The sequence below is a fragment of the Bos indicus x Bos taurus genome, chromosome 11, assembly GCF_003369695.1.
Source record: "Bos indicus x Bos taurus breed Angus x Brahman F1 hybrid chromosome 11, Bos_hybrid_MaternalHap_v2.0, whole genome shotgun sequence".
NCBI lineage: Eukaryota > Metazoa > Chordata > Mammalia > Artiodactyla > Bovidae > Bos > Bos indicus x Bos taurus.
In genome coordinates this window covers 39,678,105-39,696,419 of record NC_040086.1, presented here as the reverse complement: position 1 = coordinate 39,696,419, position 18,315 = coordinate 39,678,105, and positions in this window count along the sequence as shown.

Sequence of the window (18,315 nt, the reverse complement as noted above, 5' to 3'; positions counted from 1 at the left end):
ATAGCTGTGAAAAGAAGAGAAGCAAAAGGTAAAGGAGAAAAGGAAAGATATACTCATTTGAATGCAGAGTTCCAAAGAATAGCAAGGAGAGATAAGAAAGCCTTGCTCAGTGATCAATGAAAAGAAAGAGAGGAAAACAACAGAATGGGAAAGACTAGAGATCTCTTCAAGAAAAATAGAGATACCAAGATCTTTGCATTTTTTCATGCAAAGATGAGCACAATAAAGGACAGAAATGGTACAGACCTACAGAAGCAGAAGATATTAAGAAGAAGTGGCAAAAATACACAGAAGAACTGTACAAAAAAGATCTTCATGACCCAAATAACCACGATGGTGTGATCACTCACCTTGAGCCAGACATCCTGGAATGTGAAGTCAAATAGGCCTTATGAAGCATCACCACAAACAAAGCTAGTGGAGGTGATGGAATTCCAGCTAGGGTATTTCAAATCCTAAAAGATGATGCTTTGAAAGTGCTGCAATCAATATGCCAGGAAATTTGGAAAACTCAGCAATGGCCACAGGACTGGAATAGGTCAGTTTTCATTCCAATCCCAAAGAAAGACAATGCTAAACTCTTCAAACTACTGCACAATTGCACTCATCTCACATGCTAGTAAAGTGATGCTTAAAATTCTCCAAGCCAGGCTTCAGCAATACATGAACCGTGAACTTCCAGATGTTCAAGCTGGATTTAGAAAAGACAGAGGAACCAGAGATCAAATTGCCAACGTCTGTTGGATCATCAACAAAGCAAGAGAGTTCCATAAAAACATCTACTTCTGCTCCATTGACTATGCCAAAGCCTTTGACTGTGTGGATCACAACAAACTGTGGAAAATTCTTCAAGAGATGGGGATACCAGACCACCTGACCTTCCTCCTGAGAAATCTGTATGCAGGTCAAGAAGCAACAGTTAGAACTGGAAATGAAACAACAGACTGGATCCAAATTGGATAAGGAGTGTGTCAAGGTTGTATATTGTCACCCTGCTTATTTAACTTCTATGCAGAATACACCATGTGAAATGCTAGGCTAGATGAAACAAGCTGGAATCAAGATTTCTAGCAGAAATAACAGTAACCTCAGATATGCAGATGACACTACCCTTATGGCAGAAAGTGAAGAGGAACTAAAGAGCCTCTTGATGAAACTGAAAGAGGAGAATGAAAATGTTGTTTCAAAATTCAGCATTCAGAAAAGATTATGGCATCTGGTCCCATCACTTCATGACAAATAGATGGGAAAACAATGGAAACAGTGAGAGACTTTTTTGGGGGGTTCCAAAATCACGGCAGATGGTGACTGCAGCCATGAAATTAAAAAATGCTTACTCCTTGGAAGAAAAGTTATGACCAACCTACACAGTTATATTAAAAAGCAAAGACATTACTTTGCCAACAAAGGTCCGTTTAGTCAAAGCTATGGTTTTTCCAGTAGTCACATATGGATGTGAGAGTTGGACTATAAAGAAAGCTGAACGGCAAAGAATTGATGCTTTTGAACTGTGGTGTTGGAGAAGACTCTTGAGAGTCCCTTGGACTGCAAGGAGATCCAACAAGTCCATCCTAAAGAAATCAGTCCTGAATGTTCACTGGAAGGACTGATGCTGAAGCTGAAACTCCAATAGTTTGGTCACTTGATGCAAAGAACTGGCTCACTGGAAAAGACCCAGACGCTGGAAAAGATTGAAGTGGGAGGAGAAGGGGATGAGAGAGGATGAAATGGTCGGATCGTATCACCGATTCAATGGACATGAGTTTGAGTAAGCTCTGGGAGTTGGTGATGGACAGGGAAGCCTGGTGTGCTGCAGTTCATGGGGTTGCAAAGAGTGGGACACAACTGAGCAACTGAACTGAACTGTGTTCCTGACTGAAACTCCACCATTTTGTGCTTGGTAATTGCCAACTGCAGTGTCCCCTACATGCAGTGGGATGATGATCCTGTAGCTTGAGCGTCGTTGTGGTTGCTAGTTGGGGATGCAGGACAGAAATGGAGATGGAGCAGGAATAGGACCAGAGCGAGATGCCCTGGCTTGGTTTCTGGAACTCACAGTGGTAACCTCCTTGAACAGTGTCCAAAGGCAACAGAAAATGGCAATAGGCAATAGTCTGCCACCTCTTCCACCAAACCTTCCTTCATTTTCTTCTTCCTATATACAATTTCTCTGTCATGTTCTGAAAGGATTTCTTTTTTATATTCATTTGTCCTTTATTCTGCTTTCTATTTCTGATTGCAATTATGTTTCCAAGATTACTTTCTGTAACTGTTATTTTTTTGATTCCATCTTATTTGGGATTTATGAATCATCTATCTTTACAAATCATTCTAGGAATAATAGCTTCTGTGTGTCTAGGCTTGTCAGATTAACAAAAAAGCAAAAATAAATAGGTGAATAAAATTTTTTTAAAATGCAGAACTCCCAGTATTGCATGGGACATACTTATACTAAAAAAAATGCTTATTTAAAATTAAATTTAACTGAAGAGTTTATTTTATTTGGTAACCCTCTCTCTAACCATGAGGTATTTCAGTTCCCTTTTCAATTTACTTTATACCTTCAAGAAATTTATTGAAATGTCTTGTTCATGGAAAGCTCCCTTCAGATTGCCTTTATTTTTGCCGGCTTATGATTTATTTTTATCCCTTATTACCCTTTAAATGAGATTCAGGGAAAGAGAAAAGTAAATGTATTTGTGTAGACTTTAATGTTGAAACATAAATGCTTTCAAACAACCTCCCAAAATGCTAAGTAGGACTACTCACACTGCAAAAATTTTTAATGTTTAAAATTTTCATAAATTTTAATAATCCCTTTGTGATTTTGACACTATTATATCCCTGAAGTCTAAATCATCTATTTATTTAAAAGAATATAATTCCATTTGGTTTAGTCTTTCTCATTTTATCTTCAGAATGGAAGACATGGCTTTCATCATAATAGTGATGCCTCGGGGACTGAAATCAAGTGGTCCAGGACTCAAGTATATTATTAACTAAACATAGTAGTTCTTACATAAGACATCAGGTGGGACATTTCTAATGTCTCAACACAATCAACTCAATGATTGTCTCATCAAACATTCATGAATTTTCTAGAAATATGTAGTATTTTATTCTAAGATATAAAATTATATTTTTTTCCTGAAATTTAGATATCTCATTATTAATATTAAGAGGAAAGCTGTTCCCTTCTATAAAAAGGGCATTATAATATAGTCATCTTATATGTACATGTGTACACTTAAACCACATATAAAAATATTTTTATCCTACTAGAACCACATTTTCTTGGTGATGCCAAGTGGTATCTCACGTTTGAATTTGTATTTTCAGGTTGAAAAGAAAAAAACAATCTGTGGCATTTAAAAACTTTCCTAGCACTTACAACCAGACTGTGTAATTCTATTAATATTTGATATAAATAATTTCAGAGTACTAATATCAGAGAAATTTACCCTGAGACCAAAAAAAATGAGACAAAGCAAGACCACGTCATTATTTTTGTCCAAGTGCCACCAAGACACAAAGCCACTGTGCTACTCAGAAAATACCAGATGCCTCCTCTCTTGGCCAAAATGAATAATTGTTGTTTATTTACCAATGATACTTTTATCCTCTTTCTAATCTTTTCTTCCTATAGATAAGATTTATTATGTAACTCCACATAGAATTACTCCTGCTTTCTGATAGGAATGAATATAGAGATAACATCTTCTGTATACCCTCCCCAAATCACCAATCAAACCCTAAACTGTATAATAAGTATTGTAATACTTTTTTTTACTGAGGCCTCATGTTCCCCCTCATGTGTGTTCTCTCACTGCAATGAGTAATAAACCAACTTGCATAACAGCATGTGTTCCTGTACATCTTTATCTAAGGAATATTGACAACTGTTATTTGAAATATTTCTAAAACATTATATTCTGATGTAAACAACAATATTCAAATGAAATTATGGTATCCTGGATCATCTATAGTTTTTGTATACAATTAAATGCTTATGACCAACCTTGATAGCATATTGAAAAGCAGAGAGATTACTTTGCCAACAAAGGTCCATCTAGTCAAGGCTATGGTTTTTCTAGTGGTCATGTATGGATGCAAGAGTTGGAGTGTGAAGAAAGCTGAGTGCCGAAGAATTGATGCTTTTGAACTGTGGTGTTGGAGAAGCCTCTTGAGAGTCCCTTGGACTGCAAGGAGATCCAACTGGTCCATTCTAAAGGAGATCAGCCCTGGGTGTTCTTTTGAAGGAATGATGCTAAAGCTGAAACTCCAGTACTTTGACCACCTCATGAGAAGAGTTGACTCATTGGAAAAGACTCTGATGCTGGGAGGGATTGGGGGCGAGAGGAGAAGGGGACGACAGAGGATGAGATGGCTGGATAGCATCACCGACTCAATGGATGTGAGTTTGAGTGAAGTCCAGGAGTTGGTGATGAACAGGGAGGCCTGGCGTGTTGCGATTCATGGGGTTGCAAAGAGTCGAATACGACTGAGTGACTGAACTGAACTGAACTGAATTGCAATAGGAATTCCATAAGGATAACAGCTGATCTTTCCATAGAAACTCTTCAGGCCAGAAGGGAATGGCAGGACACACTTAAAGTGAAGAAAGAGAAAAACCTACAACCCAGATTACTGTACCTAGCAAGGATCTCATTCAAATATGGAGGAGAAATCAAAAGCTTTACAGATAAGCAAAAGCTCGGATAATTCAGCACCACCAAACCAGCTCTCCAACAAATGCTAAAGGATCTTCTCTAGATAGGAAACAAAAAAGGAGTATAAATTCGAACCCAAAACATTAAAGTAAATGTCAATGGGATCATACTTATCAATAATTACCTTAAATGTAAATGTGTTGAATGCCCCAACCAAAAGACAAAGACTGGCTGAATGGATACAAAAACAAGACCCCTATATATGTTGTCTACAAGAGACCCACCTCAAAACAAGGGACACATACAGACTGAAAGTGAAGGGCTGGAAAAAGATTTTCCATGCAAATAAAGACCAAAAGAAAGCAGGAGTAGCAATATTCATATAAGATAAAGTAGACTTTAAAACAAAGACTGTGAAAAGAGACAAAGAAGGACACTACATAAGGATCAAAGGATCAATCCAAGAAGAAGATATAAAATTATAAATATATATGCACCCAACATAGGAGCACTGCAATATGTAAGACAAATGCTAACAAGTATGAAAGGGGAAATTAACAATAACACAATAATAGTGGGACCCAATCAAAAAATGGGCCAAAGAACTAAACAGACATTTCTCCAAAGAAGGCATAAGATGGCTAACAAACACATATAAAGATACTCCACATCACTCATTATCAGAGAAATGCAAATCAAAACCACTATGAGGTACCATTTCATGCCAGTCAGAATGGCTGCTATCCAAAAGTCTACAAGCAATAAACACTGGAGAGGGTGTGGAGAAAAGGGAACCCTCTTACACTGTTGGTGGGAATGCAAACTAGTACAGCCACTATGGAGAACAGTGTGGAGGTTCCTTAAAAAACTGGAAATAGAACTGCCATACAACCCAGCAATCTCACTGCTGGGCATACACACCAAGGAAACCAGAATTTAAAGAGACACGTGTACCCCAATGTTCATCGCAGCACTGTTTATAATAGCCAGGTCATGGAAGCAACCTAGATGTCCATCAGCAGATGAATGGATAAGAAAGCTGTGGTACATATACACAATAAAGTGTATGTGTACCACTTTAACTCAGCCATTAAAAAGAATACATTTGAATCAGTTCTAATGAGGTGGATGAAACTGGAGCCTATTTTACAGAGTGAAGTAAGCCAGAAAGAAAAACACCAATACAGTATACTAAAGCATATATATGGAATTTAGAAAGATGGTAACAATAACCCTGTATGTGAGACAGCAAAAGAGACACAGATGTATAGAACAGTCTTTTGGACTCTGTGGGAGAGGGAGAGGGTGGGATGATTTGGGGGAATGGCATGGAAACATGTATAATATCATATATGAAACGAATCACCAGTCCAGGTTCGATACAGGATTCTTGGAGCTGGTGCACTGGGATGACGTGGAGGGATGGTACAGAGAGGGAGGTCAGAGGGGGGTTCAGGATGGGAAATACGTGTACTCCCGTGGCAGATTCATGTTGATGTGTGGCAGAAACAATACAATATTGTGAAGCAATTAGCCTCCAATTAAAATCAAGAAATTTAAATTAAAAAAACACAATCATAGTGGGAGAATTTAATACCCCACTCACACCTATGGATAGGTCAACTAAACAGCTGTGTGGTACATATACACAACGGAGTATTCAGTTCAGTTCAGTTCAGTCACTCAGTCGTGTCTGACTCTTTGTGACCCCATGAATCACAGCATACCAGGCCTCTGTGTCCATCACCAACTCCTGGAGTTCACTCAGACTCACCTCCATCGAGTCAGTGATGCCATCCAGCCATCTCATCCTCTGTTGTCCCCTTCTCCTCCTGCCCCCAATCCCTCCCAGCATCAGAGTCTTTTCCAATGAGTCAACTCTTTGCATGAGGTGGCCAAAGTACTGGAGTTTCAGCTTTAGCATCATTCCTTCCAAAGAAATCCCAGGGCTGATCTCCTTCAGAATGGACCAGTTGGATCTCCTTGCAGTCCAAGGGACTCTCAAGAGTCTTCTCCAACACCACAGTTCAAAAGCATAAATTCTTTGGTGCTCAGCCTTTTTCACACTCCAACTCTCACATCCATATATGACCACAGGAAAAACCATAGCCTTGACCAGACGAACCTTTGTTGGCAAAGTAATGTCTCTGCTTTTGAATATGCTATCTAGGTTGGTCATAACTTTCCTTCCAAGGAGTAAGTGTCCTTTAATTTCATGGCTGCAGTCACCATCTGCAGTGATTTTGGAGCCCCCCAAAATAAAATCTGACACTGTTTCCACTGTTTCCCTATCTATTTGCCATGAAGTGATGGGACCGGATGCCATGATCTTCGTTTTCTGAATGTTGAGCTTTAAGCCAACTTTTTTACTCTCCACTTTCACCTTCATCAAGAGGCTTTTTAGTTCCTCTTCACTTTCTGCCATAAGGGTGGTGTCATCTGCATATCTGAGGTGATTGATATTTCTCCCGGCAATCTTGATTCCAGCTTGTGTTTCTTCCAGTCCAGCGTTTCTCATGATGTACTCTGCATATAAGTTAAATAAACAGGGTGACAATATACAGCCTTGACGTACTCCTTTTCCTATTTGGAACCAGTCTGTTGTTCCATGTCCAGTTCTAACTGTTGCTTCCTGACCTGAATAGAAATTTATCAAGAGGCAGGTCAGGTGGTCTGGTATGCCCATCTGTTTCAGAATTTTCCACAGGTCATTGTGATCCACCCAGTCAAAGGCTTTGGCATAGTCAATAAAGCAGAAATAGATGTTTTTCTGGAACTCTCTTGCTTTTTCCATGATCCAGGGGATGTTGGCAATTTGATCTCTGGTTCCTCTGCCTTTTATAAAATAATTTAAAAAAATAAAAAAAGAAAATTAACAAGACACAAACTTTAAATGATACAATAGACCAATTATTTTTAATTGATATCTATAGGACATTTCACCCCAAAACAATGAATTTCACCTTTTTGTTAAGCACACACAGAACCTTCTCCAGGATAGATCACATCCTGGGCCATAATTCTAGCCTTGGTAAATTAAAAAAAATTGAAATCATGCCAAACATATTTTCTGACCACAATGCAGTAAGATTAGATCTCAATTACAGGAGAAAAACTATTAAAAACTCCAACATATGGAGGCTGAACAACACAGTGCTGAATAACCAACAAATCACAGAAGAAACCAAAAAAGGTATCAAAATATGCATAGAAATGAGTAAAAACAAAACAACCCCAAATCTGTGGGACACTGTAAAAGCAGTGCCAAGGGGAAGGATCATAGCTATACAGGCATACCTCAAGAAACAAGAAAAAAGTCAAATAAATAACCTAACTCTACACCTGAAGCAACTAGAAAAGGAAGAAATGAAGAACTTAAAAAATTATGGCAGAAATAAATGTGAAAGAAACAAAAGTGACCATATCAAAAATCAACAAAGCCAAAAGCTGGTTCTTTGAGAGGATAAATAAAATTGACAAACCATTAGCCAGACTCATCAAGAAACAAATGGAGAAAAATCAAATCAATAAAATTAGAAATGAAAATGGAGAGATCACAACAGACAACACAGAAATACAGAGGATCATGAGACTACTATCAGCAACTATATGCCAATAAAATGGACAACTTGGAAGAAATTGTCAAATTCTTAGAAAAGTACAACTTTCCAAAACTGAACCAGGAAGAAATAGAAAATATTAACAGACCCATCACAAGCACAGAAACTGAAACTGTAATCAGAAGTCTTCCAACAAACAAAAGCCCAGGTCCAGACGGCTTCCCAGCTGAATTCTACCAAAAATTTAGAGAAGAGCTAACACCTATCCTACTCAAAATCTTCCAAAAAATTGCAGAGGAAGGTAAACTTCCAAATTCATTCTATGAGGTCACCATCACTCTAATACCAAAACCTGACAGATATGCCACAAAAAAGAAAACTACAGGCCAATAGCACTGATGAACATAGATGCAAAAATCCTTAACAAAATTCTAGCAATCAGAATCCAACAACACATTAAAAAGATCATAAATCATGACCAAGTGGGCTTTATCCCAGGGATGCAAGGATTCTTCAATATCTGCAAATCAATCAATGTAATACACCACATTAACAAATTGAAAAATAAAAACCATATGATTATCTCAATAGATGCAGAGAAAACCTTTGACAAAATTCAACATCCATTTATGATAAAAAAAAAAAAAAAAAAACCTCCAGAAAGCAGGAATAGAAGGAACATACGTCAACATAATAAGAGCTACATATGACAGACCCACAGCAAACATTATCCTTAATGGTGAAAAATTGAAAGCATTTCCCCTAAAGTCAGGAACAAGACAAGGGTGCCCACTCTCACCACGACTATTCAACATAGTTTTGGAAGTTTTGGCCACAGCAATCAGAGCAGAAAAATAAATAAAAGGAATCCAAATTGGAAAAGAAGAAGTAAAATGCTCACTGTTTGCAGATGACATGATCCTCTACATAGATAACCCTAAAGACTCCACCAGAAAATCACTAGAGCTAATCAATGAATATAGTAAAGTTTCAGGATATAAAATTAATACACAGAAATCCCTTGCATTCCTATACACTAATAATGAGAAAATAGAAAGAGAAATTAAGGAAACAATTCCATGCACCATTGCAATGAAAAGAATAAAATACTTAGGAATATATCTACCTAAAGACCTATATTTAGAAAACTATAAAACACTGGTGAAAGAAGTCAAAGAGGAAACAAATAGATGGAGAAATATACCATGTTCATGGATCGGAAGAATCAGTATAGTGAAAATGAGTATACTACTCAAAGCAATCTATAGATTCAGTGCAATCCCTATCAAGCCACCAACGATATTTTTCAGAGAACTAGAACAAATAATTTCACAATTTGTATGGAAATACAAAAAACCTCGAATAGCCAAAGCAATCTTGAGAAAGAAGAATAGAACTGGAGGAATCAACCTGCCTGATTTCAGACTATACTACAAAGCCACAGTCCTCAAGACAGTATGGTACTGGCACAAAGACAGAAATATAGATCAATGGAACAAAATAGAATGCCCAGAGATAAATTCATGCACCTATGGACACCTTATCTTTGACAAAGGAGGCAAGAATATACAATGGAGAAAAGACAATCTCTTTAACAAGTGGTGCTGGGAAAACTGGTCAACCACTTGTAAAAGAATGAAACTAGAACACTTTCTAGCACCATACACAAAAATCAACTCAAAATGGATTAAAGATCTAAATGTAAGACCAGAAACTATAAAACTCCTAGAGGAAAACATAGGCAAAACACTCTCAGACACAAATCACAGCAGGATCCTATATAACCCACCTCCCAGAATATTGGAAATAAAAGCAAAAGTAAACAAATGGAACCTAATTTAAATTAAAAGCTTCTGCACAACAAAGGAAACTATAAACAAGGTGAAAAGACAGCCTTCAGAATGGGAGAAAATAATAGCAAATGAAGCAACTGACAAAGAATTAATCTCAAAAATATACAAGCAAATCCTGCAGCTCAGTTCCAGAAAAATAAATGACCCAATCAAAAAATGGCCAAAGAACTAAACAGATACTTCTCCAAAGAAGACATACAGATGGCTAACAAACACACGAAAGCATGCTCCACATCACTCATTATCAGAGAAATGCAAATCAAAACCACTATGAGGTACCATTTCATGCCAGTCAGAATGGCTGCTATCCAAAAGTCTACAAGCAATAAACACTGGAGAGGGTGTGGAGAAAAGGGAACCCTCTTACACTGTTGGTGGGAAACTAGTACAGCCACCATGGAGAACAGTGTGGAGATTCCTTAAAAAACTGGAAATAGAACTGCCATACAACCCAACAATCCCACTGCTGGGCATACACACCAAGGAAACCAGAATTGAAAGAGACACGTGTACCCCAATGTTCATCGCAGCACTGTTTATAATAGCCAGGACATGGAAGCAACCTAGATGTCCATCAGCAGATGAATGGATTAGAAAGCTATGGTACATATACACAATGGAGTATTACTCAGCCATTAAAAAGAATACATTTGAATCAGTTCTAATGAGGTGGATGAAACTGGAGCCTATTATACAGAGTGAAGTAAGCCAGAAAGAAAAACACCAATACAGTATACTAAAGCATATATATGGAATTTAGAAAGATGGTAACAATAACCCTGTATGTGAGACAGCAAAAGAGACACAGATGTATAGAACAGTCTTTTGGACTCTGTGGGAGAGGGAGAGGGTGGGATGATTTGGGAGAATGGCACTGAAGCATGTATAATATCATATGTGAAATGAATCTCCAGTCCAAGTTCAATGCAGGATACAGGAAGCTGGGGCTAGTGCACTGGGATGACCCAGAGGGATGGTATAAGGAGGGAGGGGGGAGGGGGCTTCAGTATGGGCACCTGTGGTGGATTCATGTTGATGTATGGCAAAACCAATACAATATTTAAAGTAATTAGCCTCCAATTAAAATAAATAAATTTATATTAAAAAAAGAATCACTATATATCTTAGGTTAGATATTTAAGAAAAGTAATATTTGGGGTCAGGATAGGCTACATTATCCTGAAGAAACAAAGAAAATCCAGAATCTCAGTGTCTTCATAATGTTTACCCTTCTCATCCTGCTTGTTTTTTATGAATCAACAAGGAGTTTTAGTCAGTGTAGTCATTTAAGGACCCAGGATAATGGAGACTCATTTTTGACACGTGCTTCTATGGCTACTGAGGTCAGGAAAATAGGACGCTGTTAAATGTGCAGTGACCCCTAAATCTTCTTCCCAGTGGTGATATTCCTTACCTTTCAAGATTACATGACACAGTTCCACACTTAATCTCTTTGTCTCTGAACAATTGTTTCAGATTCAAAAGACTAACTTGGAAATATCTAAACCCATTCAGAATTTTTAACTAACACTGGGTGACTACATCTGGCATTTAAAAATTTTTATTTACTTTTACTGTGAGGATGAATTTTATTGGATGTATTTGATTTAAATTTGAATTTTATTTCATTTATTGTTCAAAAATTGCTCAAAATATGTTTTTTTTTCTTTTCTCCCTCCTAACTCTGTTGTTTTTCAGTTGTTAGGTCGTGTCTGACTCTTTGCGACCCCATGGACTGCAGCACACCAGGCTTCCCTGTCCTTTACTGTGTCCCAGAGCTTGCTCAAATTCCTGTCCACTGAGTCAGTGATGCCATCCAACAATCTCATCCTCTGTTTCCCCCTTCTCCTGCCCTCAATCTTTCCCAGCATCGGGGTCTTTCCAGTGAGTCAGCTCTTCACATCAGGTAGCCAAAATATTGGAGCCTCAGCTTCAGTATCAGTCCTTAAAGTGAACATTCAGGAATAATTTCCTTTAGGACTGACTGGTTTAATCTCCTTGCTGTCCTAGTGACTCTCATGAGTCTTCTCCAGTACCACAATACAAAAGCATTGGTTCCTCAGCACTTAGCCTTCTTTATGGTTCAACTCTCATATCCATACATGAGTACTGGAAAAACCATAGCACTGACTATATGCACCTTTGTCAACAAAGTGTTGTCTCTACATTTTAATGTGCTGCCCAGGTTTGTCATAGTTTTTCTTCCAAGGACCAGTGTCTTTTAATTTCGTGGCTGCAGTCACTGTCCACAGTGATATTGAAGTCCAAGAAAATAAAATCTATCACTGGTTCCACTTTTTACCTATCTTTTTGCCAGTTCCCTGGTGGCTCAGCCAGTAAAAAATCTGCCTGTGATGTGGGAGACCTAGGTTCGATTCTCAGGTTAGGAAGATCCCCTGGAGAAGGAAAAGACTACCCACTCTAATATTCTGGCCTGGAAAATTCTATGGACTGTATAGTTCATGCAAATAGTCGGATACGACTGAGCAACTTTCACTTTGTCCTTGATAACTCTGTAAATCCCTGCATCTCTGGATTTTCTTCTATTCCTATTCAATACTGTTTGAAAAATGAGCATTTATATTCCAAATTTGCATGTATCTGTTATTATTTTGTTAAAAGAATCCTGTAATCACTAACTTATGATATTAACATGCTCTTTTCCAATATGTTCACCTAAAGCTCTAACTTTACATTGTCTACCTCAAGTTATTATAGGTGAGAGTTTTACCAAGTGTTTTGTAACTGCCTGTCACTCATTACCTTCCTCCCATTCTCTAAAACTGTTTCACCAACCACCATTCTTTATACTGACTACATCCCATGGCTTGAACAAAAAATTTTTTTAAAACAATCAAGGTAAATTTGCTTATGCTTCTGGTAATGAATTGTCTTAACATCTTAATGGCTTAAAACAGCAAGACTTATTTCTTTTATTTATCATTCCATATAGGCAAGGAGGCTCTGACTTTAGTGGCAGTTCAGTTGCCCCAAGAGTGGGAAAATATAAAGCTGGGAATTCTATACTTCTGTCTGAAAAAAAAATATCTTATTTCTATTCATTTTTTTTTGGCCAACTCAAGTTATATTACTATACCTTATTTCAAGCCAATGAAGAAGTGGACTCTTGCTATGTGTCCAGAGTGGAAAGAATCAGAAGACTTATGTACAGCTCAAATGACTACTACAATGGTGAAACCAATTATTAATCATGTTCCAAACATCTATTAATTAAAATCCCACTAATTTTTAAAAAGGGCAGTTTAACATTCAGAGATACACAGTTAAGGGAAGAAAGTTAAAGGAACAATGAAGCAACAAAATGAAGAAAGAAATTAAGAAATAATTCTATTTTTCTTTTAAAATTATATTTCTCAATTCTGATGTATTGATACTAGTGCACATATCATCAACTTTTTTAAAATAAAGAACCTGATAGAAATATTTTAGGCTTGGCTTTGTCAACTGTATGGCTTCTATCTTAATCCTCAACTCTATTAAAATGTAAAAACAACCATGGACAATATGTTAATGTATAGGTGTAGCTGTGTTCCAATAAAACTTTATTTACAAAACCAGGTTGCATGTCAAATATGGCCCACAGGCAATATTTTACTGACCTCTATAATAGGAATCTGTATGCATATACATATTTTAACAAATGTGCTATCCACTAATAGTCAAACTGGAATGGTAGAATCTATTTTTATTGAAGTATAATTTATGTATGTTGCTATATACAGGTATAAATATAGTGTATATTGTATAATGTATATTATACACAGTTACATGTGTATAATATAGTGATTCATGGTTTTTAAGGTTATGTTTCTTTTATAGTTACTATAAAATATTGACTATATACACTGTACTATACAATATATCCTTGTAGCTCATTTTATATGTAATATTTTGTACCTCTTAATCCCCTAAGCTTATATTGCTCCTTCCCCTTTCCATCTCCCCAAACTGGTAGTTACCACAAACTGGTAACCCCTAGTTTGTCATCATATCTGTGAGTCCTCTTCTTTTTTTTATATTCATTAGTTGACTGTATTTTTTAAATTCCACGTATGGGTGATATCATATAGTATTTGTCTTTCTCTGTCTTGCTATTTCACTCATGTTGCTGCAAATGGCAACATTTCATTCTTTTTCATATGGTAAAATTTCATTCTTTTCCATAGCTGAGTAGTATTCCATCACATACATACACACATATACATATAAATATGTATATACACACACACACACATCGCACATCTATTTTTCTTCTTTATCCATTCATCTATTGATGTACACTGATGAACACTTAGGTTATTTCCATAACTTAGGTTACTTCCACAACTAAGTGACACATGCACAAATACTCAAGAGTGGAATTTCTACATCATGCTATTTTGCTGTGCTTACTTGCTCACTCATGTCTGGTTCTTTGCAGCCCCATGGACTGTACCCTGCCAGGCTCCTCTGTCCATGGGGGATTCTCCAGGCAAGAATACTGGAGTGGGTTGTCATGCCCTCTTTCAGGGGATCTTACCAACCTGGGGATCAAACTCAGGTCTCCCACATTGCAGGCAGATTCTTTACCATCTGAGCCACCAGGGAAGCCCAAGAATACTGGAGAGGGTGGCCTATCCCTTCTCCAGGGGATCTTCCCAATCCAGGAATCAAACTGGGGTCTCCTGAATTGCAGGTGAATTCTTTACCAGCTGAGCTACCAGGGAAGCCGTTTCTGGGTCATATGGTAATTCAAGTTTTATTTTTGTGTGAAACTTCCATATGTTTTTCACAGCAGCTGCACCAATTTACATTCCCACCAACAGTGTAAAAATGTTCCCTTGCCTCCACATTTTGGCCAACATTTGTTATTTTTGGTGTTTTGATGATAACCATTCTGAAAGGTGTGAAGTGTTATCTCATTGTGGTTTTAATATTCATTTCCCTAATGACTAGCTATGCAAATACTCTGGGGGCTTGTCTTCCCAGTGTAGGACTCCCAGGATGGAGAGACACACATGAGATTCAAAATTCTCATTCCTGTGGGAGAACCTCTGCAATATAATTATTCTACAACTTGTAAGTCTCCTACCTGGGAGATATTGAACTTGACTATATCAAAAGTATGCCTCTCCTACCTGTCTCCTTGTCATTGCTTCTCTTTGTCTTCAGTTGTAGAAAATCTTTCCAGATGGATTCTGGTCTTTTTTTTTTTTTTAATCTGTGATTGTTCTGTAAAACCCAGTATCTATTTATGATAAAAACTCTCCAGAAAGTGGGCATAGAGGGAACATACTTCAACATAATTAGGCTGTATATGATAAACCTACAGCTAAGATTATAGTCAATGGTGAAAAATCAGAAGCATTTCCTCTAAGATCAACAATAAGACAAGGATGCCTGCTCTCTCCACTTTTATTCAACAAAGTATTGGAAGTCATAGACACAGCAATCAGATAAGGGAGGTATATAAACGGAATCCAAATTTGAAAGGAAGAAGTGAAACTGTCACTGTTGGCATAATAATATGCATAGAAAATTATTCATATATGTTGGATATAATGCCAGGCTCCTCTGTCTGTGGGGGATTCTCCTGGCAAGAATACTGTAGTGGGTTGCTGATGACATAATACTATACATAGAAAATTGTGAAGACACTACCAGAAAACTACTGGAGCTCATCAATTAATTCAGTAAAGCAGCTGGATACAAAATTAACATACAGAAATCCATTGCATGTCATTACACAAACAACAAAGTATCAGGAAGAGAAATTAATGAAACAATCTCATTTGCTATCACACAAAAACAATAAAATACCTAGGCATGAACCTACATAAGATGGTAAAAGACTTGTATTTGTAAAACTATAAGACACTGATGAAAAACATTGAAGAAAACACAAACAGATGGAAAAGCATATTGTGTTCATGGATTGAAAGAATTAGTACTGTTAACATGACCATAGTACCCAAGGACATTTTAAGATTCAACGTAGTATATAAAAACAAACTCAAAATGAATTAAAGACCCAAATGTAAGAGTAGAAACCATAAAAATCTTAGAGGAAAACATAGGCAGAACACTCTCTGACATAAAAGGTAGCACTTATTTTATTGGTTATATATCCGAAAGCAAGGGCTTCCCTTGTGGCTCAGTTGGTAAAGAATCCGCCTGCAGTGCGGGAGACCTGGTTTCAATCCCTGGGTTGGGAAGATCCCCTGAAGAAAGGAAAGGCTACCCACTCCAGTATTCTGGGCTGGAGAATTCCATGGACTGTATAGGGTCACAAAGAGTCAGACATGGCTAAGCAACTTGAAGGAAGTATGGTATTAACATGTTATACAATTAATATTCAGAGACACATAGATTGAGCATGTAATATAATAAGAGGAGATAAAAGTTAGGTTTATAGATCTCCTAATGAATTTGTAAAACTAACTTGTTCTTCCCCATAAACTCTCTGAAACTGATAGCTAGGTAAAAAGTCTCTGCTGTCAGCTATCTTCCTTCAGTGTGAAAATCTATAAAAAATTATACTTGTGTACAAATTTAAAATATTCCTTCTGTTCTGCCTTATAGAGACTAGATATCTATGGGTCCACAGAAGATAAATGAGACTGAAGCATTTAGATATATTTGGAAATCTAATTTAGCTGTCTATTTTATCAGAATCAAATGCTCTAATTGGATAAATTGAGCACTGAAGCATATTTACTATAAAGAATGCCAAAATGATCAAATTAGCCATGCATTGATCTTTAGAATCATGTCTAATTATACAGTACTTTTCCCTGATAGAACTTTGATTTGGGAATAGCATTCGTGATTAAGAGTGATAAGGAATGAGTTCTGTTTTAATGATTCATCTGGGTCATTCTAAACTAAGAATAAAGACAGATGAGATGGCTTGGAAAATCAGAAGTTATTACAGAAAATCATGGAATAATTGTTTCTGTAGACTATGAAGATATTATAACTTATGACCTAAGAGTTTTCCCTTATGTTTATATAGAAGACACATAGAGGAATACTTAGTAGTATGGTCCATTTTAACAAAATGCCAGCAACTCAATGTTCATAAATAACAGAATAGATACATAAATAATATATTCATATATGAAAACAGTCTACTTCAATAAAAATGAGAAAACTGCAACTGTTGCATTGATATGAATTATTAAAAACATAATGTTGAGCTAAAGATGCAACTCATACAAGAATACTTACAATATGATTTCATGAATTTGAATTTTATAAGCGTCAAATTTAAAAGAAAATATTGCTTAGGGATATATAAATAAATCGGAGAAGGCTATGACACCCCACTCCAGTACTCTTACCTGGAAAATCCCATGGACAGAGGAGCCTGGAAGGCTGCAGTCCGTGGGGTCGCTGAGGGTCAGACACGACTGAGCACTTTCACTTTTTCCCTCACTTTCACTTTTCACTTTCATGCATTGGAGAAAGAAATGGCAACCCACTCCAGTGTTCTTGCCTGGAGAATCCCAGGGATGGCGGAGCCTGGTGGGCTGCCGTCTATGGGGTCGCACAGAGTCGGACATGACTGAAGCGACTTAGCAGCAGCAGCAGCAGCAGCATATAAATAAGTAGAAAACTATAAAGTAACACAAGGAAATAATTGACACTAAAGTTAAGACACCATTTAACATAGATAGGATAGCTAAGGATTTAAGATTAAGAAGAATATAGGGAACATCTAAATATATTAATAATTTTCTGTCTTAACCTGTCTGAGTAGGTTAAATTACTTTTAGTCTATGGCCTTTTTAGGGGGCTTCCCAGATAGCTCAGATGGTAAAAGAATGCCTGCAATGCAGGAGACCTGGGTTCAATCCCAGGGTCAGAAAGATCCTCTGGAGAAGGGCATGGCAAACCACTCCAGTATTCTTGCCTGGAGAACTCTATGGACAGAGGAACCTGGCAGGTTACAGTCCAATGCATCTCACAGAGTTGGACACAACTGAGCAACTAACAATTTCACTTTCATGGTCTTTTTTATGGCCAATTAATTTCACAATTAACTAATAAAAATATAGTCTCTGACACTCAAAGTTGTTAATATATTAGAGTCAACTATCCTTCCATAAATTAATTTCAAGGAACATCAGATATGCGAGTCTTATTGTCTTAATAAACTGTCCCTTTCACATACACACATACGCAAACACACCGAACCTACATTTTATTCTCTAGTCCTAAATTCAGTTT